The sequence below is a fragment of the Sinocyclocheilus grahami genome, unplaced genomic scaffold (genome assembly GCF_001515645.1).
Source record: "Sinocyclocheilus grahami isolate Dianchi unplaced genomic scaffold, SAMN03320097.WGS_v1.1 scaffold418.1, whole genome shotgun sequence".
Taxonomy (NCBI): domain Eukaryota; kingdom Metazoa; phylum Chordata; class Actinopteri; order Cypriniformes; family Cyprinidae; genus Sinocyclocheilus; species Sinocyclocheilus grahami.
In genome coordinates this window covers 1345519-1350098 of record NW_015505597.1, presented here as the reverse complement: position 1 = coordinate 1350098, position 4580 = coordinate 1345519, and the positions used below count along the sequence as shown (strand labels likewise).

The 4580-nt window shown below is 36.9% G+C and overlaps 1 long non-coding RNA gene across 1 annotated transcript in view; it reads right to left on the bottom strand.

The window, feature by feature from the left end:
• Nucleotides 1-1100: 1100 nt before the first annotated feature.
• The window catches only part of LOC107551208 (uncharacterized), a 4540-nt gene continuing 1060 nt past the window's right edge, over nucleotides 1101-4580 (bottom strand). The window contains exons 2-3 of the long non-coding RNA XR_001604740.1: nucleotides 3809-3913; nucleotides 1101-1176 (exon numbers count right to left, since the gene is read on the bottom strand). This is a non-coding gene — a long non-coding RNA (uncharacterized lncRNA). The remainder of the gene's footprint in view (nucleotides 1177-3808; nucleotides 3914-4580) is intronic.

Here is a 4580-nt window from a genome sequence, read left to right as displayed (position 1 = left end):
GACTCCAGAATAGCACACACCTGTTGCAGGAACTGAGACCAGTCCAGTTCAGACCAGTTCAGACAGGACAACTGTTCAGCTAAGAGAGACAAAGAAAGTAACATTTGTTCATTTTTTTTTTTTAACTCAACCAAATATAAATGACAATTTTCCCAAATCCTTAAAATTTCTATGCAAAAAAATACTATAATTGCCTTTTGAACTAAATCTAAAATGCATTGGCTGTCAATATGGGGTGCTGTGTGTACATTAATGAGGAAAAAAAAATTAACAAATGATTTTAGCAAATGGCTGCAATATAACAAAGAGTTAAAAATTTAAGGGGGTCTGAATACTTTCCATACCCACTGTATATATAAATTAAGATACAGGAGAGTGAGTTGCCTCTCTGGCATCAATGTCCAGTGCAGACTTTGGTCTAAACTCTATGACGTTATCTATGATACAAAAACAATCACAAAAAAAAAGGTCTGAAAAAGGCATCATGAAAATAACAAGCTCCTAAAACAAAGAAAGCAAGCTAAGCTATGTAAAATCTGGAATAATAAATCAAGACCCAATTCATCTGTATGGTAGGCTATTTAAAAAGTTTTTTTTTTTTTGCATTATTTTGTATAATTTGTCTACTTGTTAAAACTGGTAAAAGCTGTAAAACAGGAAGATTAAAGGCATGCTTTTTTTGTTTGTTTTTTTCTTTTAAAATGTAGTTCTACTGTTCTGAATGAAGCCCTTTTTGACAGATTAGGTTTTAACATGTACAGTACACAAGTGTTCCAGTTGATTCACAGTTACATAAGCTCACTCTTCTGTCATATATTCCCCTCTGATAATATGCAATGGAGGTATTAACCAGCAGCAATCTAATCCCCGAGTGTACGGATGTGTGCGTGTGATTTAATACTGAACATACATATCACTTGTACAGCAAGGCAAACTGAACAGGAGTACACAGGCTCACACATGTGTACGTGCTTGGCGACCACACATGCACAGAGCATAAGCATAAAATCCACAGGCCCTTTGAGGGCACATGAAGTGTAGCAGTGGGGCATGACGTGCTGACTCTCATGTCTGCTGCATTACCTAATGTGAAAGACTTGCTGAGGTTTGGGCTGGCAGGGTCAGCAGGTGCTGTCTGGGCTTCCTCTCTGAGAAGACACAGGGGCCAAATGCAGGCTGAAAAAAGAAAAAAAATCAATTCAAGAAGACACTAGACACAATCATAGTAAACAGCACATCTTGATATAAATATGTGACCCTGGACTACAAAACCAGTCATAAGGGTCAATTTTTTTAAAATTGAGATTTATACACCATCTGAAAGCTGAATAAATAAGTTTTCCATTGATGTATGATTTATTACGATAGGACAATATTTGTCCGAGATACAACTATTTGGAAATCTGGAATCTGAGGGTGCAAAAAAATCCAAAATTGTCCAAATGAAGTTCTTAGCAATGCATATTACTAATCAAAAATTAAGTAGATATATTTACGTTAGGAAATTTACGAAATATCTTCATGGAACATGATCTTTACTTAATATCCTAACGATTTTTGGCATAAATTTGATAATTTTGACCCATACAATGATTTTTTGGCTATTGCTAAAAATATACCCAAGCGACTTAAGACTGGTTTTGTGGTCCAGGGTCACATATATGGGTCATATTTCACCCTAAAATTAAAAAATATATATATATTTTGCATACAATTGTAGCAGATATTCATTCGCTCTTTCTTTTTACAAAATAGACATTATGCACAAAATATACCCAAGATGGCAAAGCTGACTTCAGCAGCATTTATTTCTTTAGTCTTCAGTGCCACATGATACTTAAGAAATATTTCTAATATGCTGATTTGCTGCTTAACTGTTTTTTTTTTTGTTTGTTTTAGGATTCTATGATAAATAAAAAGTAAAAAAAAAAAAAAAAAAAAAAAAAAAAAAAAAAAAAGCATTTACTTATTTTTGTTTAAAAGTAACTATTTACGGTCACTTATGATCAATTTAATGGGCCCTTATTTAATGTCTCATTTAATGTCTTGTTCTGTACTGAACAGGTACAAGAAAATTATCATAATGGTCATAATCCTTCCAAAATGAAAGTCTTCCTCATTCTTTAATTATGCAGACTCCTGGTCAGATAACAATGCTCTTTGTCTTGGCCCACTCACAGCAGCTGACACGGTCTCAGAACACAATCACAGCCCAACGTCAGCACCACTCCACACTTACAGACTTCATCAGATCTGCTGGAGCTTATCGGTTTACTATATTCAACCAATTTGCTTTGTTTTAAAACATCTACATACACAAATTAATGTCATCATTTCCTGGCCTACATTTAAACATGATCAATAACTTCTGCCCCTTCATAGTTAATAGCAATAAAATAACAAACATATGTGCATAACTGTCCTGGAGTCATAAAACAAATGACTCCAGAACAAATTAAACAGATGTGATCTGTTCCCAGTGGAGGAAGCGTCAATGCCAATGAGAAAGCTTTTTATAACCTGCATTTGTTGTGTTTTCTAGGGTGGGACAAAGGCTTATTGTGTAAGGCACAATACACACAGGCAGTGTAGTGAAGTGTGCCATAGGGCTGTTTGCCCACTCACTGCATCAGTACTAGACTGAGTATCATCTATCAGTCCCTACAGGGTTTTGCGATTGCTGAATCAAGCAAACTGCCATTTTTGCAAGAGCTCGCAAATTTTCATTTGAGGAATGCCTCAAGCGTGTGACGGAAATGTTACACCCCTTACCATATTGGGTTGCCATCTCCCAGCAGGACGAGACAAAACCATTAAAAATGAGGCATTTGTTGCATCCAGTGGGGACATAATTACAGATTATAATGACTTATACTGTCTTTTTACGCGTTGCGTATCGCGCTGCGTAAACATAAAACCATGTCTGCATTTGTGATCGAAGAAATGACAAGCCTACTCTACACTGCTCAAAACTCACGTTTGAATCATCAGTGGCAAATTTAAATATTTAAAAAAAAAACATACTTACAGGCTGTGAGTCAGAAGCGCCAGACTGTCCTTGCAAAGTTGGAACTGCCCAACTTTATAGAAACAGCCTTTGTGCCACAGACGCATTGTAGGCTACTGGTTCAGGAAACAGTCCTCATCCTCCATAAAATGCACTGCACACATCTGAATATTTGGGTTGAACTGTTCTGGAACAGTGTTGTAAATACAACTTAACCACTGATTTCTAGTTGCATCCTCATTTGGAAGGCCAAACAAAGTAGTTTCACTTTCACAACGAAACAATTGTAGCGGAGGCAACAGCAAGAATCAAAGTTACGCCTTCTTTTAATTTAAATTCATATACAAATGTTGTAATTTCTAAATATTAATTACATGACATTTCAGTGCTTAACTTCATTATTCAGAGTGTCATATTTAATCTAAATGTGTATGTCAAATGTAAAACAGACTTTAAAATCATTGTTTGCTTCCTTATTTTGCTCACTCCAGTAAAAGAGTGCGTATGCATGGTCTAGACTGTCCATACGGTGCGCACATATTTACGCCCAGTTAATTTTTTATAAATCCCGATATGTGCATGGCAAATTGCGTACGCACATTTCCATGCCCATTTTGTGCGTACGCAACGTTTATACATCAGGCCCATGCTCTGTAGAAAAAAAAAGTCAAAATCCTAGAGGGACTAATCTATAGAGACAATATATTTTATATACAAACACCAGACTCTTTAAGCTCTTTTGGCATGAGCCACAAGTTCAGGAGCACCAAAACTGATATTTGGATATTTTGTCAAGTATACCTGGATATCAGGGAGACATTATCCTGCTCTTTTCCCATAGTGATGCTGGTCTCTGAAAATGCTTTCCTCCAGAATGGGTCTGATGTTAAAGGGTCCCAGCTTAACCTACAGATGAGAGTAATATAGGAGATTCACAGATTAAGCTACAGTGCTAATGTAACATGGCAGGTTCAATGGTGTGGAAGTAATGAATGCTTTTATTGCAGGTCACATCACTCATGGTCCCCAAGCAAAAGTCTGAGAATATGAATTGCATAATTTATCTGAAATTAAAAAGGGGTCAAATTATGCTATTTTAAAGATCCTTATTTTGTGTATTTGGTGTAACAGAATATGTTGACATGCTTAAATGTTCAAAAAACATTATTTTTTAAATACTGTACATTATTGTAGGTCCTCTATGCCCCGCCTCTCTCAAACACGTCGTTTTCAACAAAGCCCCCTCCTTTAACAAGTGCAGTCTGCTCTGATTGGCCAGCTGACCCAGTGCATTGTGATTGGCCGAACACCACAAGCACGCGTCGGAAATGTAACGCCCATTACCATAATCGCGAGCTTCAGCTTTCAAAGTAAATATCAAGACAGTTAATAATGTCATTAGTTTTACCATCAGTTCAAGCCCGAAAGGGCAACAGAGTCGCCTGACAGACACAGTGATGATGCAGTACACAAGCCGCAGTTAAGAAAGCTGACGTGCTATGATTTCTAACAGGCACTTCACTCTCCTGTGATGCGACCCTGTTCCCCTCACACACACACACACACACACACA